Below are 24,834 nucleotides of genomic sequence, written 5' to 3'. Positions count from 1 at the left end.
AAGGGGGGTGCACTAATAAAAATAAGGGGTTATACTGGTAGTATAGGGACCTAACAAGTACCCCACAACAACACAAATTGTATGCCAATAGAGAGAAATGCTCATTCAACATGCATAGAATTTAATATTTGGGGTGCATTATGGATGAACATGGGGTGCATGTGGAACTAGCCAAGATCCAAGTAATTTCAAATTGGTTAGCCCTAACAACTCTAACAAAGATCTGTAGCTTCTTCAGCGTTGCTAACTTCTATCGAAGGTTTGTGTTAGGGTTCTCCCATATCACTTGGCCCTTAGGTCAATTGATGAAGGGTGGATAAAAAGAAAAGTTTCCTAGTCTAAGTCATAAAAGAAGCATTTGAGGATCTAAAACATTGCCTTTGCTTTGCACCAGTCCTTACCCTTCCAAACCTACAATAGCCATTTGAAATTGAGACAGATGCCTCTTTCTATGCTATTAGTGTGATCCTCACTTAGCAAGGACATCTAGTGGCCTGTCACAGTGAAACACTCTCTGATATTTTCCAGAGATACCCCACCTATGACAATGACATGTACTCCATCATATAGTTATTCCAACAATGGAAGCATTATGTTATAAGGAGGGAGACAATCATCCATACTGATCACAAACCTCTATAATTTACGCATACATGAGGAAAGTTACAGAATGACTACCTGTTGTGGTAAAAACACAACCCCCCATTATTCACTTAATTCTCATTATGAGTACCCTTTGATTGAATGGTTAGTCATGTTGCTATCTGGTTTTGAGAATTTAGATTGCTTCAATGAGTTCAATCTGTTCCTATCTTCCTATCATACTTTTTTTTATCTCATTTGGTTGTTTGGTTTGTAAATGGCGACTAATTGAAGATTGGATATTTTTCACTGCCTTCACCTATTAAAATGTATAAATTGTACATTAATTTTGTTTTATAAATTTATTTTTTTGTAAATAATTGGTTTTCAATTTTAAATATTAATTTATATTTTATACATAGCCCCCGAGACCAAGATTGATATAATGAAGTGCCTTTAGGTTAGGCCTTAACCATTAAACAATTGGTTCTTTTTATGTAAATGAAATAATAGGAGATATTGAAATTCTTACATCAGAGGGATCCTTTTAGAATTCCCCGATGTCAAAACCCCGATCTATATTATAAGTGGCATGGAGAGCATATTAAATTTTCACAATATATGTGGAAAACCTTTTTTATAAAATTTAGAGTATTAAAACAAACATATAATATAACTAAAGTCTTACCATTATATAGAGGCACTATAATTTATAAGCGACTGTCAGAGGTCCCACCTGCCACATCATTACTCCTACTCCCATTGGGGTCAACACTTATCAGATATTTTCAATTGAGTAAGATTTTGAAAACTCTGATACAACACTCCCTCTGATCTCCAACTTCCGATAATGATATCCCTCTGATCTCCGACTTCCGATATTCATATCCCTCTGATCTCTGACTTCTGATATCTGCTAGGCTCCGATACGTCAGACCCAATATGCATATTAATGATGTTCTAATCGTAATATTGTGTTCACCTGTATATCATAACTTTTAAATGGTAACAATTGTAAAACCCACAATATCAAATCTCTGATATAATGGACCCAATAAAATTATTAAAGGGAGTCGAATAGGATATTGCATCCGCTCCATATCGGTGCCGCTCAATATCACAATTATTTCATTTGTCTCATTTTAAAAGTTCCAATGAGCTTACCTTTGAGACCACTAATCTCTTGCCACTTGTCACTATTCTACACAACCTCTTTTTAATTAAGTAAAAAGCCACTTAGTTATGAAGTTGGGCATAAGAAAAGTTAATTTACATTTTATTTTTTAATTCGTTTTTCGCTGCAAAAGCATTTTATGCAACTAATTCTGGTTTTGTTTGACAGAGAAGCTTCCAGGGTCGAAGAAGAAATAGATCCAGTCAATATTCTCGAAGGAACCCCACCAAGTGGCATAACGTTGGATAATAATAGATAGAGGTGGTTGAAACAACGAGGCTAAGGTTGGACTTCACCGTGAAAATTTCAATTCTATCCTTTCAGAAGCAAACCAAACTCACCAAAATTTGCCAAATAGGGCAATTTTTCTCAACTGTGGTCATCTACATTTGGCTAGAACCCCAACCGAAGGAATCATTTTGTTTCATTTTCTTGTAATTAACTCAGTTGTTGAGAAATATAGGGGGAATGTTAATATTTCCATTATGTATAAATACCCATCTCTAATTGTGAGAAAGGGGGATTCAAATCCAGGAGAAGAGGCCGAATAATTTAGGAGCTTTCAGTGTATTTGTAGAGGAGTTTCAACACTCATTTTCACTATTGTAGTGGGATTGAAGTCTTCTTTGTGGACATAGATAGAGCTATTGGTAGCGACAAATTTTCACTACTGTAACTTTTGAGGTTCTGTAACTTGATTCATATTCATAATAAAGTTTATTTCTGTAATTGTTGTATGGCACTATTGTCTACATCGATGATTGAAATAAATGTTTTCAGTTTTAATTTACAATTTTGTTGTGTGAGTTATTTTTTGGCTTTACAACTATTGTTAAATGTTAATTGTTAGCCCATTTAAAATTCTGATCAAGCTACCTTGCAGAATTAATTAGAAATGCAGCTTGAAAACTAGAAATTGTATAAGAACAAACATTTATTTCTTTAGGCTAGCTAGCTATCTAACAGTTTAGAGATATAGATGTTTTGCTTTTCTACATGCCATTTTATTTGAACAACTTCAATACTATGACATGAATTTCTTTTTCTTGTACATATTTTTATTAGGAGTTAGAGCTATTTACAGTAAATTGTCTTGTAACTATTTATTAGGCATTTAGCTATTTGTATTTATTTTAACAACGATTAGATATCGTGAATTATTTCCTTGGTCTATTTCCTTCATTTCAATTCCCATTCCTACATGCTTCATTTCACGTCCTTTGAGCATGCTCTCGATTGAGATAAAGACTATTCTTTCCTTCAATCAAGATAGGTATAGGATAAGTGCATCATAAGTTAATTTTTGCATTTTAATTCTTTTTTTTTCATCTTAGAAGACCTCTTCACAAAAAGGAAAAGTTAAGAGTGGTTTGGCCGAGCCACAAAGTCATCTTAAGGATCATTCTCTTTCCTGATCAGCAAGGAGAATCGATCGAATGTCTCTTATCTTTTGGTAATTAAAAGACATACCTTAAGCCAAAAGAGAAAGAGAAAAGGTAATTGGACCTAGTCTAACAAGTCAACAGAAAAGGAATTGTTTTAAGTTCCTTATCAGGTGGTCTCCCTTAAAATGTTGAAAGGGTCATTTTTCCCAATCAATAGTACCCTAAAAAATTCTTCACATACCCTCACAAATTCCACTTAAACATTAAATACAAGAAGAGTAGCACCAATCATGTTGTGGACTACCTCATGTTAGTATGGAGTTTCTTGGAAGGTGTACCAAAAAAATTCCACTAAGGCACTGGTGACACGTGACCCTAACAACAATTTGTGGCTACTTACGCTTCAAATCTGCAATTATAAGACTAGAAAAACTTGGAACAAAACAACATATGTGATCCAAAACAACAAATAACAATATATATCCAATGTAATAACCCAAATGGAAAGATTTTTTGAAATGAATAATAAATCTTTATTGATAACACCTTGTGAAGGAGATCTACAAAAGGGTCTACAAACCCCCCCTCTGTGGGATGGGTCCTTTGAGGTCCTTGATGCTTTAGTAATCAATTCTCTCCCTCAATGTGTGAAAAATAAAAAACAATGTATAGAACTCAAGTGGGAGCTCAATTGAAAGAAGATGATAATAGTGACAATGATAATGATCATGGTGAAGACTGAATGGAAAACCCTCCTATTTATAACAAAGTATTGAGTTGCTCTCGAAAATGGAGAATAATAAAATAATATTGACCAAATCAAGATCTAATTGTTAAGAATACGTTATTATAATTTTTTGGAGAGGGAAAAGACATTCATAATGGTAAAATATCTTTATTTAGAAATAATTAACAAATAAAATGACTTATTAATTATTTCATGAGGATTAAGAATGATGTGAAATTGCATTAATTATTATATAGTGATTTAACAATTACTCCAATAATAGAATTAAAGAATAATAAATAAATAGTGATTTATTTAATTATTCCTAGGGGATTTAGTCAAATGTGACAAGGAATAATTATCAGACAATGATTTAATAATTATTCCTAGAGAAAAGTAAATAAATAATGATTTATTTAATTAGAAAATAATTTAATAAAAATGGTTACTAAATTATTTCTCATGGTGAAAGTGATTTTACAATGGTAAAATTAATCCTACATGGTGTATTTTGATCTGCCTAGTTAGAAATGCCTAGTTGATCATTTTTTGGTTATAACACCTTAGTCAGATGCTAATAGTGGCGCTAACCGCATTTCTTAACTGTTGTGGGAATGAGATATCTAGGTAACCACAATTATATAACAATGACTCTAACAGTGTTGTCACATACCAGATGTTGATTGCAGAAAAAACAGGTTCTAGACTTTCACCTCCAAGATGTGCTCTTGTGCTACCTGGGCCACCTTTATGTTCCTTCAATTGAGCATGTCAAGTTGACGAGGGAGGCACATTATAGTTAGGTGGCAGGGAAAGTTTGCATGGAGAAGAAAATAGTAGTACTTCAGAAGTATTTATGTTAGCCAAATCTTCAACAGGACGTCCAATTGTATTTCATATCATGCAATGCATGTGTCATCGCTAAACCAACCATCAAGGAGTAGGAGTTGTACACTCCTTTACCTACCCTAGAAAAACCCTACGAGTCAATATCCATGGATTACATGTTAGGTTTTATATCCACCAAGAATAGTAACAATTGCGTGTTTATGGTTGTCAACTAGTTCTCTAAGATGGCCATTTTGAAACCATGAAAGAAAATTATCATAGTTGAAGCCACTGTTAAACTCTTTTGTGAGCATGTTTAGGTTCATTTTTGGCTCCCTCAAACCATTATTACAGATAGGGACAAAAAGTTCCTCAACACCTTTTGGTTCAGCCTATGGCCTCTCATGGATACCAAGTTAAACAAATTGACTCATTTTCACCACCAATTATATGGAAAAATAGAAGTGGCCAACCATATTATTTTGCATATTTGCTGCATGTACAACTCCAAGAGTCCATATACATGGGATGAAATCCTTCCATATGTTTAGAAAATCTATAATAGATCCCTCCACAACTCTATTAGCCACAATGTTTTTTTAGGTGTGCTTGGTGTTCTAACAATTGGCACCAATTGATGTAGTTATGCCCATTACATCATCACCGGTAGGGTCCTCCCATGCTTAAGATGAGGTAGGTAGGAAAGCCAAATTTGTTGAAAAAATCCAACACCTCCAACAACAGGTCCATGATATCCTATAGAAATTGAATGCCATGTATAAGCATTGGCATGACTAACATAGAGTTCCACATAAGTTTCAGGTTGGTGATCAGGTGTGGCTAAATTACAGAAAGAGTGCCTCACAAGACCCCATAGAAAGATCATATCACTTTGATATGGACCTTACACAATCATAAAGGTTTTGGGTGAAAATGATTTTGAATTGAGTATCCCCCTTTCCTTAGCTTGCACCTAGTATTTAATGTGGAGTTGCTTCAACCAGATTTTCCACCTCTATTAGACACCTTAGAGGTAGTCGAGAAATTGACCCCCATAGAAATCAATCCCAACTACATTGAATAGGCTATAGTGGATTGTTGGAAACCAAGACAAAGAACACCTTCCAACAACACATACAAGTCTACCAGGTTGTCAAAGTAGACCCGTCTTCTTCACCAAGGAAAGTAGCTCACCAGGAGCCAAATTTAGTATAATTTTCCCCATCTGATGAGGGAACTTGTCATAATCAAGACCATTTCTTCCTAAGGATGGATCACTGATATAGGTGGATATCAATGGCAACCCACATTTTCCATTGTCTCAATAGTTCTCTATATTCTAGGAAAATTTTCCACGATTCTTGGGCCCCAAACTTCCAAGGTAGTTTTGAGGCCTTAATTTTATTCTTTTGGAAAATTGGGTGGCAAACTGTTGCCATGAAATCCCTTTTCCCCTATCAAAATTTGTAGTCCTCATATATTTATTTCCATCGAGATATCGTGCATCTAAAACACATATTTTATGGAAAAGTTGTGCCTCTAAGAAGTTGATGTACCAATTAACCACCTCAAGGCCCGCAAACTTTTAGGTTTTTTCTTTATGTTAAAAGTTCGTTCTTTTAGCCTCTTTCAATATCTTTTACAAATGTGCATAGCTTCCATATTTCTTTTTCTAAAGATATATACCACCATTCTAGCTAGTTTAAACCCTATTTCCTTCGGCTAGGGTTCTTACGCAAGGGCTCATAACCTCTAGGTGGTGAGGGCGCATAGTCCAATTCATGAATTTTCTTTGTGTTGTAGACTAGTTTTAGGCATTAAGCAGAGGTGCGTGGGTCTTTATTCTCTGGTGGCAAGCTTGGCAGGAAGGTTATTTTCGCAAGATAACATCAGCCTCTGGTTCATGGTGCTGGTTGTCAGGTATGTAATGTTTCTTTTCTCCCCTCCTCGCCCGAGGAAAATTCTATTTTTGATTGTTTCATGCAAGGTAGTCGACCCCTCCTGTAATTTGCTTACTGAGTAATCTGGAATTGCCTGCTCGGAAAGCGAGCATGTTTATGTGGCTATTTTTTATATTTCTTCTGTTGTTTCTATGTCAATGTCTGTCTTATATGGTATTTTATTACTTTGAATGGGAATTTCTAGAATAATTTGGGTCAGTTGTCTTTTATGGAAGGATTGTCTGCCCAATGGAAATGGTTTTCTTTGTGATTTTACAAACTGGATCGTGAAAGTCTCTTCTATTTCATTGTCTCTGGTTTCTTATAGTTCTGGTGTGTTTATCTATGGGAATTGGCTTGAGGATTCGATCTATAGCACCTCCCTTCTAAGGAGACAGACTATCCCTGGTTTCAATATTTCAAGTGACCTTTCTGAGCACAAAGTGTTGGTGATTAGCAACAAGCGGTGTTGTTGGTTAGCCCTCTCGACATGTTATGTTTTTGTATGGCTCAGGCCTAACGTAATTCTCTTCTTACTCTTTTCCTATGTATATGTGTCAGGTCTTATTAGTTTGGGTTTCTTCTTAGCCCGCACATTGCTGGTCTTTTCTCGGACTATGGCTTGGTTGGTTTGGGTGGAAGGGTATACTGTATTGGATTGGTGGTTAATAGATATGGCTCGGCTTTCTCCGAGTGTTGGTCCATCGGGAATTGGGGGTCGAGGTCACAGTCAAAAAGCTAGAAATAGAGGTGGATGAGGCTCCTCCTCGTTGCAACCACTAAGATGGAGTGGTAGAAAGTCTGATGCCCATATTATCAATGTAGTGGCCGAAGCTTATAATACAGTTACTCCTACTCAGATAAATCAGTTAATTGCGTCATGGGAGATAGATCTCAACTAGCGGCCTGAGAATGAACTACAGCTTGAGGATTGATGTTTATTGGTTCCTGATCCCGAGCATACCCGAGGTAGGCTCACTCAGTATAAACAGACAGTGAACCTTTACTAGATGATGAAGATTATTATGGCCCGAGCTATTATGAATTCTACAGGTTCCATTAAGTTTGACCATGGTTTCCAGGAGATTCAGAAAGAATTTCAACTTGTCCAATTTCAAATACAGCAGCAGAATGTTAATCTTGGTCGTATTGAGAAGCACATTTTGTGCCTTCTTCAATCAGAATTACTAGGTTCTAGACCTAAGGACCCAACCCCAATGGAGTCCCTTGATGAATAGTAGTGAGCAACTTCTTTTTTGTTTATTTTGATGATGTATATGTCAGTTAGTAGTACTTACGTTAGCATGTTAGGGGTTAACTAGTTTATAGAAATTTAGTCCTATAAGGCTTTATGTGACAAACTAAATATTCTTAGATTTTGGATGGCATACAATGGGGTCTGATGGTCAACAAACCTAGTTTCCCATTGAGAAGTTTGAGACCACGAAATGTCTTTCATAGTTGTAACCTATTTTTTTGCAAATGAATGAATGAAAATTCTTACCAATCTTACAAAAAAAAACATCGAAGATACCAACAAAAATTTACTTCTTTTCACAAAGCATACATTGAGCGTGCCCCTAAAATTTACTTCTTTTCACAAATCATACATTGAGAATTCCCTTAAAGCTAGTAGTAGCAGTAGGGTATGCCCTTTTTTTTCTCACTACTTACAATTGAGCACCATTTTTATTCGTTTATGAATCTTTTCAAAGCCTCATTAACAAATGGCGTTAATTGTGCACGGGGACAAGAACATATCAGGGAAGAATTTTGAGTAAGGGGGTTGATTTGATCCACTTTAATGTTATACATCTTAAATTGAGACCCACTAGAGATCAACTAAGAGCATAGCACCAAGTGGGTTTTGGTTTGAGGTTTACTTCCCACTATGAATATCCAACTAGCAGCCCCACGTAGTAGAGTAATATTTTTTATTCAAAGGGTCGATCAATTTTCATTGGAAATTCTTTATCTGACATGTTCTTCTCTTGAGATGAACAGTCTACTCACAATCAACATATCATGCCTCTACAACAAAAACAACGTGGGAATCAAGGTCATCTCCTGTAAACTATGGGTAACCTCTCTTACTATGTCAAAATGCATATACAAAGTCCTGCATTAGAAGTGTGAAATCATAATTTATAGTTGGTGATGAAGAACAACCCAAGGAAGAGGAACTCCAGTTATCTGAGGGTTCTACTTTGAATATGGTCATGTTCTAAAGGTGTTGAAAGATGTAATTCCACATGAATTTGCAGCAAGTACAATATTGGCTCTTTTATTCCCACCATCTTTTCCCTGGTTCATGAACAAGTACTATGCTCCTGCACTTAGATTTTTAATGTTTTATGTTGGGATCTGTTAGCGCTGCTATACAAAAGGATACAAATGGATCCAAAAACACTCCCAAAGTCTGCAAATATACTTAAAATCATGCCAAGGGATCCATGCATGATGTTGAAATCTCCAATTTTGGTCAAAGGTCATCAACCGATCAAAATAGTTGCAAGAGGAGAGCCCTTGTAGGATCGACAATGCACTATAGGGAGGCGGAAACACTACAAAGCCATGAAAAACCCACAGGTGCAGGCTTAAACGATGGTGGCATGACAGCCATTAGATCTGGCTGATCAATGGTCTAGATCTAATCGGCGGATCGCAATCGGCATAGGCAGGCAATGTCAATCGGCGTGGACAGGAGAGGCATTGCGATCGCGATCAACGATTAAATGTGAACCGTTGATTGCGTGCATAGATCAACGGCCCACATAGCATTGACGGGTTGCATCGGCGAGGAGCTATGTTATTTATATAAAGGGGCTAAGGCATTGAGCGATCAGCGATTGCGACCGGATCGCATCGCAGTATTGCATCGGCGGAGGCAGATCGACGACCCATGTTACATCGCCAGATTTCTATTGGCAGAAACCAAAGGGAGCCTTGGAGCCTTGCGATACAATAAGACCCGGACCCGATGGGTTTCCGGAATGAAATTGTTTAAATATTTGAAGTCTAGAGGGAGGCCTTTTTCATGTTTTTTCCAGTGTTTTTCAAGTATTTCCAGGAACAAGGGAACGAAGTGAACATGCCATCTGCGATAGGTCACAGCAACCCAAGGGCAGACCGATAGACAATTAAACCATCCTTGAGGACTTTTGGAGTCCAAAAGAAGCAGATTTGGCGGGATTTCTCACAGTTGCATCATTTCTCTGTTATAGCTGGAAGCAGTACCCGTTTGTATTTAGAAGATAACAGAGGCCCGGAGACCCTCTCTATCACATAAATAGACAACAGGAAATAACTTCCGGGAGACAAAGGCCGAGAAGCAATCATGGGCATCGACAGCACCGCTCAACCATTTCATGCTCCCGAAAGGACGAAGGTGGCCAGTATTCATCACTCTGCGCAGTTAATCTTCAACCACCACATTCAACAAGCAGGATGGTCGAGAAGGAAAAAGACATGCTTCGAGCCAGTCACAGCATTTATTAGTTATGGAGCTTGTTTCATATTACACTCTACCAACTCAAGAAGGACAACAGAACATCCGAGAAGGTCAAATTCATTCGCAGACACAGTTAGATTATAGCAGAGACCCATATTAGATAGTTAAAGCGGTTGGTGGTCCATTATCACCCCTCCACACATGGAACAACAGAGAATTTTTGAAAAGAAACTCTATGTATACCAAAAAAAGAGATGTAATGAGGGTTGATGAATGTTATTCTGATGTAAGGTTCAACTTCTGGAGACTGTAACTACTGTGATACCTACAATGTTCGATCTTCACTTTCAGCTAATACAAGCTTCTTTTGCTGTTAATTGCTCACTTTCCACTTCTTCTTTGTTCCAGGCTGTGCCTGTTATGCATTTGTCTGGAATTCTTGATGTTTGGCACTAGAGGGGCTGTCATCCCACCTTTGTGTTAAAGTCTTGTTTATTTCAGTAAATGTATTATTCAGGTTTCTGTTTGCTTAGTGACAGAGAGTTGTCATCCTGTCTGTGCATTAAGAAACAGATTTGTAGGACTTTTTAAATGGTTGCAGCCGGCCATCACATGGTCTGGTGCATCTGCTGGTGTGGTCAGTATTCTCCATCTTCACCTACTCTTTAAACTGTGAGTGATTGGTGGTCTAAAGCCTTGTAGTCTGGGGGTTTTCACCCATGTTTGGGGTTAAGCATAGTAGAAGTGGTTATCTGGCTTGAATATGCATCATTACTTCCATTCATCCACCATTTTCCAACATTTTTTTTGAGTTTGTAATGTTCTCGAGCATCTCTGATATACAACCTAGGAGAGTTTCTTGGGGTGATAACATTATTTGGCGCCGTTGTTGGGGAGAGTAGATCGAAGCTCAGCTTCCCTGGGAGACGACACAGTTCCATATTTTGATGATAGACAAAGTCTGGGTACATTTCTGGTTGTAATCATCTATCTGGAGACTCTACTGGAGGACCTACTTAGTGGTGACTCCACATTGCAGTTCTGGCTCAGTTTGTGAGACATACTCGAAGAAATCCTCAGAAATCACCAGCTGACCCAGTGCCTGACCCTGAGAAGATTGTTAAATCGAAGAAAACATCACAGAAAGGGGCATCAGGATCAGGTAAGCCTAAGAAAATTCATGCATCTCTGAAAGATAAAGTTATAGTTGAAGATATACAGTTTGAAGATTTAGAGCCCAACACTGTTAGTAAGGAAATTTCTTCAGAGATTTATACAGCCCCTTGTTCAGTTAGTTCCCCTTTGAATCTCAGTCCAAAGAAAGTTTCCCATACAGTCCATAACATCCCATTGTCTCTGTCATCCATTTCATTCTTTCATACTAGTCAAATTATCAGTGTTTTCCCACATATCCTAGTCATGGCAGGACAGCAAGCACCCACGAGGATAGAAAGAATTGTTGCTGCTAGATATGGACCTTTGGTATTGCTTGTTCCGTTGAATCCCATGCCTGTGGGAGAATATCAGAAGTATATTCCCAAATTCACTGGTACAGAGGGAGTAACAGCAGAAGAACACCTTGAAGCTTTCTATAGTTATGTTGATAACTTAGATATAAGTGAAAATGATGTGTGGATGAGAGTTTTTGTCGAGAGCCTTAATGGAGAGACCAGAAAGTGGTTCAGATAACTAGCCCCTAGATCTATTGCTGAAATTGAAGCTTTAGATGATGCATTTTTGAAGCACTGGGGAGATAAAAAGGACTTGTTGTATTATCATACTGAGTTTGGTAACTTGAAGAGGGAAAATGGGGAATCGTTGCCTGATTTTAATAAAAGATTCAATCGAATGTATAGTACGATACCAGCTGAGGTAAAGCCTACCCCCACCTCTGCCAAACTCACTTATGCCAATGCTTTTGACTCCGATTTCTGCCTGTTATTGAGAGAAAGGAGATGTGCCACTCTAGCTAATATGCAGGATGCAACACTAGAGGTGGAATCTAATATTATGGTTGCAGAAAAGATAAAAAGTCAAACTGACAGAAGGAGGTAGAGAGGTCAGCCTTATACTTCATGTGCATCATCTTCTGACCCCAAATTTGATAAAATGACTAAAATTATGGAGTCATTAGCTACTAAGATATCTAAGCTGGAGGTTGAGCAGAATTCAGGAAAAACAAGGCAGCAAAACATATTTTCTCCAAGGAATACAAATCCATTCAGAAGAGAAAATGAACAGTTACAAATTATTCAGAGGGGCGAAGATTCAAAATAAGAATAGAAAGTTAAAGCTCCTTTCCAAAATGTAGTCATGGAGGAGGAACAATTCGAAGATGAGGATGAAATTCACTGCATGGAGGATAAAGGCAGCGCTGCATTTTTGACATTGGCTGAGTATGCAGAATCCTTTCTGCATGAGAAAAACAGTCAGAAGTGGGACAGAGGAGTTGTTCTACAATCTAGTGAGCAGCAGGAGAGATATAATTTGAGGTATAATGCAAAGAATGTCAAAGAAAATCGTGCACAAAGAGTTGTTGTTCAAACAGAACCACAGAATACCAGGCAGAGAAGACCAGCAGCTGATCCAGTCATTCTCAAAGCTCCAGTTCAAGAGATAAAAAGTTCTGATAAATCATCTTCTCCGTTCAGCTTTGAGTCAAAAGTTTAGAAATTAAAAATATTTGTGCCTCTGGTAGAGTTGGTAAAGAGTGAAATGTTTAGAAAGCCTATCCTTGAAGCCCTTGACCTAGAAAACAAACAAACCTCCACTGACTCTGTTAATTTGCAAGATGATAAGCTTGCCATTGTGCTCAGCCCCATGATTGAACCTGTTGATAATAATTCTCCATATTTTTATGTCTCCTTAACCATTCATGATAAAATCCTTCACAACTGCCTGCTAGATACAGGGGCCAGCCACAATCTGATGCCAAAAGCTGTCATGGAAGAGTTAGGCCTTGAAATCACCTGACCATACCATGATCTATTCTCATTTGATTCAAGGAAAGTAAAGTGTCTAGGATTGATCAAATATTTAGCCATTACCCTAACCCAGCTGCCCATGAAGAGTATGGTGATGGATATTGTGGTGGCAGATGTCCCTCCTAAATTTGGCATGTTTCTGTACAGAGGATGGATTAAGAGACTAGGTGGGACATTACAAAATGATCTATCTTATGCAACTGTCCCAGTTTTTGCAGGAGAAAGCAGGAGATTGTACAGAGAAGCATAGTTGGAATACATCATCAGTAATGAGAAGAATCCTACAAATCATCCCATATATGCAGTGGAAACTAATTTTGGAGCATGTATCCTCCAATAAAAGAATCTTAGAAGGCCTCAATGCAGCGCAGGAAACCAATAGTTCAGGCTAAAGAAGAGAAAGGAAATTAGGTTTGGGAGATGTTCTTTGATGGAGCATGTTCCAGGGAGAATGCAGGAGCAGGGGTGGTGCTAGTATCTCCGAAACAAGAAATCACAGAGCTATCTTTTAAGTTGGCCTTCCAAGTCACCAACAATATAGTAGAATGTGAAGCTCTGCTATTGGGCCTCAACGTAGCAAAAGACAGAGGAATCAGATGCATAAAGGTGTTTGGAGATGTTGATTTTATTATTCAGCACGTAAATAAAACATTTCAGGAAATGCACCCAAGGCTGAAAGCATACAGAGATGAGGTATGGAGAATCAAAGATTCTTTTGATTATTTCTGTATTTCACACATTCCTAGAGCCCAAAATCATCTTGTTGATTCCCTTGCTATGTCTGCTAGTCTATTTATCCCCCCAATGCCTCCCAGACTAGTGTATGAAGTCCAAGTGAAGTATAGACCATCCTTGCCTGATAATGTCCAGCATTGGAAAGTTTTTGATGATGATGATGAGATAAATAGATTTCTGCAAGTCATTGATGAGTTTTCAGAAATGCAAATTGACCAAGATAATGAAGCCTTGTTAGGAAACCCCAAGTCCCAGCTTAGAAATAAAATTGGTCAAGACAGTATTGTTCAGCTTACCAGCAATCATATTCCTAAGGGTCTAATTCCTCTTGAGAGACTGTTTGACCAAAATGATGTGCCTTACAAGGCAGCCCAAAAAGAAGACAAATCTGCAGTCTATAAGCATGATATAGAAAGTCCAGATCAACCTAGATATGTAAATTTGTCCACTCATTTGTCAGCTGATCAAAGTGTTGAATACTGCAAATTAATGAGGCAGTTTGTTGATGTGTTTGCATGGGAGTATAGTGATCTGAAAACGTATGATAAAAACATAATCCAACACAAAATCCCGCTGGAGAAAGACACCATCCCTTTCAGACAGAAGCTGAGACCAATAAGTCCGATGCTTCTTCCATTGATTGAAAAAGAAATTAAAAAACTATTGGCTGCTAAGATCATAGTGCCTCTCAGATATTCAAAATGGGTAGCCAATTTGGTGGTGGTGAGGAAGAAGAGCGGTGAAATCAGACTGTGTCTTGATTTCTGGAATCTGAACAAATGCTCAAAGAAAGATAATTACCCCTTACCGAAAATGGAACATTTGCTGCAAAAGGTCTTAGGAGCTAAAGTCATGTCATTTTTAGATGTATTTTCAGGCTTCAATCAGATTGTTGTGCACCTAGATGATCAAGAAAACACTGCGTTTACCACTCCTTGGGGCACTTTTATGTATGCCAAAATGCCTTTTGGGTTGATGAATGCTGGAGCAACCTTTCAAAGAGCTATGGATATAGCATTTATGGGGGAGAAGGATAAATTTGTCCTTATCTAACTTGATGATATAATAGTTTACTCCAGTAGCCATCAAAATCATTTGCAGCATTTGGAAAAAGTGTTTCTGAAGTGCAAGAGGTTTGGAATTTCAGTCAATCCCAAAAAATCTCAATTTGCTTTAGAAGAAGGCAAGCTGTTAGGACATGTTATGTCCACTACAGGTGTTCAGATTGACCCAGAAAGAGTAAAAGAAATACATACTTTGTCTGTCCCAAGATCAAAGAAGGATATCCAATCCTTTCTGGGTAAAATTAATTTTGTCAGGAGGTTTATTGCAAATTTTGTAGAATTGGTTAAGCACGTGACCTCCATGTTGAAGAAAGGGTCAAAGGTAAGATGGATTGATGCAGCAAGAAAATCATTTGATTCCATCAAGAAAGCCATTATGGAAGCTCCCACACTAAGCAGCCCAGATTACAACAAGGAGTTCCATATTTTCATTTGCCTCTGAAGACACCATTGCAGTTATTTTATTGCAGGTAGATGAAGAAGGTTCAGAGCATCCAATAGCATTTTTCAGCAAGAACTTGAGGGATGCTAAACTGAGGTATGATATTATTGAAAAACAGGCATATTCTCTTTTCAAATCCTTGAAAGCTTTTAGAGTTTATATTTTGCATTCCAAGATAATTGCATATGTACCCTCTGCTACAATAAAATATGTCTTAACACAACTTGATGCTGATGGAAGAAGGGCAAAGTGGATTGCAAAGATGATAGAATTTAATATAGAATTGAAGCCCACTAAACTGGTCAGAGGTCAGGGTCTTGCTAAGTTATTGGCTGAAGAAAATTGTAGATCTTTGGACATTGATTTCCTATGCACAATTGCAGAAAATGGTCAAGCAAAAAGGGAAGAAACAACTAAATCACAAAGGAAGCAGTTAGTGGCCGAGAATCTAGCTTCTTGTAATTGGTATGCTGCAACAATTAATTTCTTGCTGAGGCTAGAAATCCCTTCAGGATTTACTCAAAGTCAAGCTATAACTTTAAAACTTAGAGCAACTAAATATTGCATCAATCAAAATTTGCTCTACTGGAGGGATCTATCTGGAGTGCTGTTAAGGTTTCTAGACAATGAAAAGTCAAAAGAAGTCATGCAGCAATTTCATTCCAGCATGTTTGGAGGGCACTATTATTGGAAGACTACAACCCATAAAATTCTCAGAGCTGGGTACTATTGGCCCACTTTATTTTCTGATGTATTTTCATTTGTTAAATCTTGTTACAGGTCCCAAAGATTTGAAGGAAAGCAGCAGTTGAAATCCCTACCCCTCAAAACCCATACAGGCAAAAGGACCTTTTCAGCAGTGGGGCTTTGAATTTATTGGAGAGATCAATCCACATTCCAGTGGCTAGCATAGATGGATATTAGTAGCCACTGATTATTTCACTAAGTGAATTGAAGCAATTCCTACTAGGAAGACTGATCATAATGTAGTCATGAAGTTTTTTGCAGAAAATATCTTCTGCAAATTTGGTTGTCCACAGAAACTGGTCACAGATAATGCAGCAGCCTTCAGAGCAAAAGAATTGGTGGAAATGTGTAATTCGATGGGCATTAAACTGGTTCATTCCACCTCATATTACCCTCAAGGCAATGGTCTAGCAGAATCTTCCAAAAGAGTCTAATAAGGATAATTAAGAATCTGTTGGAGGATAACAAGAAGAATTGGGATTCCAAGCTCAAATATGCACTTTGGGCTGACAGAGTGACCATCAAAAGATCCACAGGGAATTCTCCATTCAAGCTGGTGTATGGAATAGAGGCAATATTTCTGATTCAACTTACCCTCCCTATGGCAAAATTCCTTCAAGAAGAGCAGGATGAGGAAGATGACGTGGCAAGAAGGATCACTGATTTGGTAGAGTTACATCAGATTAGAGAACAGCTGGTTGAAAAGGCTGCAGCACATCAGAAAAAGATCAATAATGTTTTTGACAGGAAGACAAAAGCAAATAATTTTTAGGTTGGAGACTTGGTCCTGAAATGGGTTGCTCTGAAGGAAAAGAAATGCAATCATGGAAAGTTTGATGCTTTCTGGACAGGCCCTTTTATTATTTCACAGATTCAAGGGAACAACACCTTCATACTAAAAAGTATGGGGGGAGAAGCAGTTTTTGATGGCCCATTTAATGGGCGTTTTCTCAAAATTTATGTGGTTTAAGGTCTTTTGGCCTTAAAAATTGTAAATATTTTGTTTTATCAGTTGTAGTGTAGGATCAGTCAAACTCCATGCCCAATGGAACACTAGGAATTTTGCTAATTTGTTTTTCATCAGGAAGGCATTGATCTACAGGTTCTTGAGACCTCACAGGGAGGATCTCATCCCCAGAAGGAGCCAGTGTTAGTGCTGCTATACAAAAGGATAAAAATGGATCCAAAAACACTCCCAAAGTCTACAAATCTGCTTAAAATCATGCCAAGAGATCCATGCATGCTGTTTAAATCTCCAATTTTGGTCAAAGTTCATCAACCGATCGAAATAGTTGCAAGAGGAGAGCCCTTGGAGGGTCGACAATGCACTATCGAGAGGCGGAAACACTACAAAGCCATGAAAAAACCCACAGGCGCAGGCTTAAACGATGGTGGCACAGCAGTTGTTAGATATGGCCGGTCAATGGTCCAGATCTAATTGGCGGATCGCAATCGGCATAGGCAGGCAGTGTCAATCGGCGTGGACAGGAGAGGCATTGCGATCACGATTAGCGATTAAATGTGAACCGTCGATCGCATGCATAGATCAATAGCCCACATCGCATCGGCGGGTCGCATCGGCGAGGAGCTATGTTATTTATATAAAGGGACTAAGGCATTGAGCAATTGCGACCGGATCGCATCGCTTTATCACATTGGCAGAGACAAATCGACGGCCCACGTTACATCACCAGATTGCTATTGGCGGAAACCAAAGGGAGCCTTGGAGCCTTGCGATATGATAAGACCCGGACCCGATGGGTTTTTGGAATGAAATTGTTTAAATATTTGAAGTCCGGAGGGAGGTCTTTTTCATGTTTTTTTCCAGGAACAAGGGAACGAAGGGAACATGCCATCTGCGATAGGTGACAGCAACCCAAGGGCAGACCGATAGACAATTAAACCATACTTGAGGACTTTTGGAGTCCAAAAGAAGCAGATTTGGCGGGATTTCTCACAGTTGCATCATTTCTCTGTTATAGCAGAAAGAAGTACCCATTTGTATTTAGAAGATAACAGAGGCCCGAAGACCCTTTCTATCACATAAACAGAGGACGGGAAATAACTTCTGGGTGACAGAGGCTGAGAAGCAATCATGGGCATCGACAGCACCGCTCAACCATTTCATGCTCCCGAAAGGACGAAGGTGGCTATTATTCAGCACTCTGCACAGTTAATCTTCAACCACCGCATTCAACAAGCAGGATGGTCGAGAAGGAAAAGGACATGCCTCAAGCCGGTCACAGCATTTATCAGTTATGGAGCTTGTTTCATATTACGCTCTACCAGCTCAAGAAGGATAGCAGAACATCCGAGAAGGTCAAATTCATTCACAGACAGAGTCAGATTGTAGCAGAGACCCATATTAGATAGTTAAAGTGGTTGGTGGTCCATTATGACCCCTCCACGCATGGAACAGCAGAACATTTTTGAAAGGAAACTCTATATATACCCAAAAAAGAGATGTAATGAGGGTTGATGAATGTTCTTCTGATGTAAGGTTCAACTTCTGGAGACTGTAACTACTATGATACTTGCAATGTCTGGTCTTAATTTTCAGCTAATACAAGCTTCTTTTGCTATTAATTGCTCACTTTCCACTTCTTCTTTGTTCCAGGCTGTGCCTATTATGCATTTGTCTTGAATTCTTGATGTTTGGCATTAGAGGGGCTGTCATCCCACCTTTGTGTTAAAGTCTTGTTTATTTCAGTACATGTATTATTCAGGTTTCTGTTTGCTTAGTGACAGAGAGCTGTCATCTTGTCTGTGCATTAAGAAACATATTTGCAAGCCTTTTTAACTAGTTGCAGCCGGCCATCACATGGTCTGGTGCATCTGTTGGTGTGGTCAATATTCTCCATCTTCACCTACTCTTTAAACTGTGAGTGATTGGTGGTCTAAAGCCTTGTAGTCTAGGGGTGTTCACCCATGTCCAGGGTTAAGCATAGTAGAAGTGGTTATCTGGCTTGAATATGCATCATTCCTTCCATTCATCCACCATTTTCCAACATTTTTGTTGAGTTTGTAATGTTCTCGAGCATCTTTGCTATACGACCTAGGAGAGTTTCTTGGGGTGATAACAGGATCAATTCAAGCACAAAAGACTTCATCCTTGAAATTAAGCGACTGGATGTTATAGCCTTAAGATAAATTGGTCAATAAGTGATAAAGCCCTTACTAGGCCTTGATTTTGGAATTATTTTGGTGGCACTTCTTGGCCTCCCAAATGCTATTGGTTCTGGAATAATATTAACATCATGTGTCAGTGGGGCACAACTTTCAAATTATACAACATATTTGACAGACCCTGTTATGGCCCCTTTGAGCATCATAATGACTACTTTATCAATTGATTTAGTAGTTGTAGTTACACTGATGCTTACACTTCTTCTGTTAGGAAAACGATTTTCAGTTGATGTACGAGGAATGATGTTAAGTATTATGCAAATCATAATTGCACTTGTTGCAACGGGCTTGCTTTTAATTAAGTTTTCACCTTGATTTTGTTCATTTCTTCAAAAACAGCGCCACCTCTTTCCAGTACATCTCAGGTTGGACTAGGTAGACTGGGTGCATGCTTAACTTCAACATTCAAGCATGATTCATTATATCCTCCTCAGGATACTCAGATTGAGTTGTAGCCTCATCATTGTGGCTTATAGAAAAGATCCAGGACAAGTGGGATTGAGATCTTTACATGCACCTCCAGTTGTACTGGTCATCACTGAGGTGATACAAATGATGTGGATACCCCTCTCATGTGCAGATGATGTAATTGGCATTGAAGGAACAATATTGAGTTTATGCATCGTACGAGTGGAGCTACAATCAATATTGAGAAAATTGTAAGTGTTCCTAGTGAGATCACAGTAGAAATCAAGGGAACTAATACCCAAGTTCAAACAACACAACAACTTATTCAGAATTTCATGGTCTGAGGTCATAACAAAGTTACACACAATGTTGATGTTGGTTATGGTTCTTATGCTCAACATTGAAATTCTTTTTTTATCCTTCATCCATTGTGAGAAGTCACCCCATTGGTGGATATGGGTCCTCCTATGGAGCACTATACCATACAAAGCCAACATTTCATCATGATGCAAATTCTCTTCTGAATATTTGGACCACATAGATCATACGGGAGGTTAAAATAATCGATTTGTTTCAGTTATGTGCAATAGCATCTTGATTGGTCAGTTCTTGAATGGGTTCGTCCACACATAGTTTACGTTGAGTTATTCTTTTCTTCTTTATGGAGTTGGGTTAAACTATGTCCTTTAACATGCAGCCACCATATTTCTACCAAGTATATTGGAAAGTGCCCTATCTCGAGGTCCAGGGTATATCTATCTTTGGACCCTCATCCATCATGGTTATGGGTCACCCACAAACCCACGGTTAGGGGTCAACCACACAAAACCCTTGCCACCGAAAACCATTTACTAGGTTGTACATTGTCAGCATCGTAGTTAGCCCACAAGCATTATAGGTTATCTCTATCCTCGAATCTTCTTTCATCACGGTTATGGGTCAACCATAGAAACCCTTGCCATTGAAGTCCATTTTCTAGGCCACAAACTGTCCATATCACAGTTGGCTCAGAAGCATTACAGGGTATCTCTATCCTCGAATCTTCATGCATCATGGTTATGATTCAACCACGCAAAACCCATGTCTTCAACAACACTTGGTTTTGGGTCATCCACAAACCCACAACTCATTTTCAACAAAATCTTCTCCAAAGTGAACTTCACGCGATGGGGACCATTGCTTTTTAAGGGGGGAGGAATGATCTGAATGGAAAGTCACGTCCACTCGTGGTAGTTACACATGGTATTTTCCATGGTATCTGCCCATGTTAATTACCCATGGTATTGTAACTCAAAAGGAATAAATTGGGGCCTCACTTTGTAGAAGGACAGGGGGTCCACCCAATGTAGTGGTAACAACATTTTTCTCTCTTAATAATGATTTGGGTTTTACGGTGTATTTTGTTAGCTCTTCTCAGATTTTTTTTGGGGGGTGTATTTAGTTTTTGCATTCTTTATCAATTTTCTTGTGTTTGGTTCTTTAATTCTCTCTTGGTTCTAGATCTTATCCCCCAAGATCTAGATCAAGTGAGGTCATAGAAATTCTTTGGAGATTATTTCAGTATCTTTTATAACTAGCGAGGTACAATCTGTAGTGTGATTTCTTGTACTTTTGGACCTTAGATTTGGATTTCATCAATTGCATGAGTTGGTAATCTCACAAAACTTATAGTAGAACTACTCCAAAGGTAAAAATACAATTTGGCTAGTACCCAAAATCATGTGCAAAAACATCTATTAATAAAAATTAAGGCCTTGTTCTTGTTACTATTTTAGTTGAATTTTGTTTTATCAACTCTTTTAAGATTTCGATTATGTAGGATTTTAAGATGCCCATCGAAACTAGGGTTATCATTAGCCAAAAGAGATTTTATCTAATGAAAATAGTTGATTGATTTTTATAGTACTTGGTATCAAGCACTCAGCAATAATTCCAATTCTTTCTTAGAAACAATCTAGAGTTGGAATATGCCTTGTGGATGCTGTCGAGCTATAAAAAGGGTCTCTAATTACCTCACATTAATTTGTCTATCCAGGAACGTTTTGTTATTTCAAAGAGTGTCTCAGTCTGAGGCTACCATTTTACAGAGTAATGCTAGTAGTAGAGTGCTTAAAAATACAAGAGTAAACGAATGCTTGTTTACAGCAAATTACTTGGAAAGACTAAACCACACATTCAGAAAACTAAGGAATTTATCAGTCAAGGGTTCGGTAGCAGTAACTCATCCCTTTGTAAACTGATGGAACTAAAGGAAATCAGAGAACAGATCATGGATCTGGGAGCCAGACAAAAATGTCAATGCTCACTACAGCCTTAGATTGTTCTTCACACCAAAATAACAAATGACAGGAAATGTAACGGCAGATAAGAAATGGAACAACAAATAAGAAATAGAACAGCAAACCTGAAATGGAACAACAAACAAGAAACTGTAATAGCAATTAAGTCTAACAAGCAGTAACACCTTAATCTACGAGATCAAATGCACTAATCATGACCTACGGGAATCAAATGGCAATCCTTCACTCTTAAGAATGAATTGAACAACACACAAAAATGGAACAGCACTGATTAATGATGAATTATAGAACAACCCTTGAAAACCATATATGCACACGGCACACCTTAATAGTAATCCGATCCAGTTATCAATCTTAGTTGGGAAGAGTGCTACTGTATTTCAGAATGGAACAACAATGTCTATAAACTCAACAATCGCAAAGACATAATCGCTAAGATGAATTTTGTAATATCAATGAGTAAGTGCACAGCACAGAGGCTCTGTAATTGAACAGCAACAATATTCTGTAAAGACCGGCAGTATTATATCAACACCTAAAAGAACAGTGATACATTGCAGAGTTAATACAATAGTTCTATCTTTAGAAACCTTAGTGAATTAAACATAACAGAGCATGTGATGTAAACTAACAAAACACATCAGATTACCAAATAATGCTGATAAGCAAACCACGCATAAACCAAACGTAATAGTACAGGAGCAAGTGTCCTCCAGGGTCGGGCCCTTAGCCTCCAGGGGTACACCGCTTGAAGTTATTCCAGACTCAGAGATGAAATAGCAACCAATTTTGTATTAATGCATAAGGCGGAATTACAATAGATCAGTTCTCAACGAGACTCGATGATCAAAGTTTCAATCTTGAGAGTAATTACATAAAACATAACGGACTCGACTGACCCCTCGAGCTAACAGTGCTGCCCCTTTTATAATGGTGAAGGCAGAGATGTCTAGGTACAAAAAATAGTTAAAGTAGTGATCCTGAGGGATCAAAGGATCCTGAGGGATTTGCCGAACCGTTAGTCCTCAGTTAGCTCATTTCTTTCTTGCGCCGAGTTGATATCTCCACTTCCTTTCCAGGGCTGATTCACTTTGATTTGTTTTTCCTTGTTTGCATACGGTTCTCCGTCAAAGGGACAGTTGTTAACCCGTCCTTGTCCTCTCCTTTGGAACGGCAGCTTTTTGTTTTTCCTTCTTCCTGCATAATAAAATGACAATTGTCAGTGTTTTCGTTTTGCACATTAATCTCACAGGTTTTATTACAATTCCTTATCGTTTTCCTCGTTCATGATGCAAAAGGTTTGTAAGTTCTAAATGAAAAGATGCTGAAATAATTACCAAAAACATACCTTCTTTAGTACTCCACACACCCCCCTGCTTACCCTTTTTCATGCCCTCATGAAAACATCGTAGTTGACATGTAAGGCAGTGAGAGAGTATGCTGGAGATGGAATCTCATGTGGAGGTCTACAGCCATGATGCATAGCTAGGTGTTCAAGGAAATGGCTTGTCTAACCCTCAGGCATCTCATACAGGGCTTGGTATCCAGGAGCAGGGTGCCAAATAATTGGACTCCGGAACCTATATCCTAACCAAGATGGCCCTGCCCTCAAAATGACTTTGCCATAGAGGTGCAAGCGGTTGGTGGCTAACTTAAAATTTTCATACTTAAATGGCTCCCTGAGTTGGATATTCGGATTAGAGATCTGATATTGAAATTTAGCCGCATCAATGGCAAGGTCTTTAATAGTGAAAAAGTATTCTATTCCCTACTGATTGATTGCTGTGTGAATGGGTCCTAATGCTTCAATTACACCTGGAGTCTTCATGAGGTTCCTATGTTCTCTCCACAACTGTACTGGATCCCTAGGCTCAACTCTTAACCACAAATCTAATTCGTTTTCTTGCCTCTGGAAAGCATTATAGGCTTTAAGCCATTTAATTTGATTACCCCAAATGAAATGAATGCCTGTAATTGGATATCCCCAACAAAAGGGCCAGGATTCAGCTCGGTCTCCTGATCTAATACAAGGTTATGCAAATAAAATTCACACAGTAGTCTTTGAACTTTTACCCCGTAGTGCTTACAGCAGTTTATAAAATCATCGATGGTATTAATTTGTATGGGAGCACCTGCTTTAACAGCCTTTATTTTCAATTGCAAATATCGTTCCATTAAAAACAAGGCATAATTCTTAGCAGGGGCTCTACATGCTAGGACGTCATTGTACAAAGAACATAAGGTATCCATCTGCTTGATAACTATATCTAACCTACAAGTTACCTTCGCGAATTTTTCTTCTTCCCTTCGCCACCCTTCAAAGGCCTGGCTTTCGGATAGATTGACGTTCCTAAGCTGTTGTTGTAGCTCTTCATACCTTTCTCGAGGGACTGTTTGCTCTATGAGCTTTTCTGCTGCTTGCTGAGCTTGCGTCAAACCCTCTCGTAGGGTTACCATTCTCGGATCTTTTTCCCATGCGGCGATGGAGACCGAGAGTTTTACCTGAATTTTCCTATTGCGTTGTCTTGCGTTCATGGCCCGTATCACTCCCAAGGGTGGTGCCTCTGTCTGAATTTCCTTATTGCAGGTCAATATATCATCCGTTTGTATCTCAATGTGGGTAACAGTCAAATGCTATTCCTTTTGATTTTGAACAGCAGTCTGCTTCTCAACAACATTTGGAACAGCAGCCTGCTTTTCGACAGGGTTTTGAATAGCAGGGTGGACTCTAGTCCTCCAATCCTTTGTCTTGAGGGGTTTTACTGTAGTGATTGCATGTTTCCTTCCCGAAGTCCTTTTTACCCTTTTCCTTGCTTTCAAAATCCTGATTTGCTGTCGAAGCTGAACTATTACATTCAACAGTCTTTTTTGTTCTTTCCGT

At 38.5% G+C, this 24,834-nt stretch overlaps 1 pseudogene; it reads left to right on the top strand.

Moving 5' to 3' along the window:
- Positions 1-19,560, top strand: part of LOC149175199 (uncharacterized) — a 136,279-nt pseudogene extending 116,719 nt beyond the window's left edge.
- Positions 19,561-24,834: the final 5,274 nt, after the last annotated feature.

Source organism: Pinus tabuliformis, chromosome 4_1 (genome assembly GCF_031772625.1).
Source record: "Pinus tabuliformis cultivar Carrire ecotype Pingquan chromosome 4_1, CPIR1, whole genome shotgun sequence".
Lineage (NCBI taxonomy): Eukaryota > Viridiplantae > Streptophyta > Pinopsida > Pinales > Pinaceae > Pinus > Pinus tabuliformis.
Note: the sequence above shows the minus strand (reverse complement) of the source record. Positions and strands in the feature narration are given on the sequence as shown.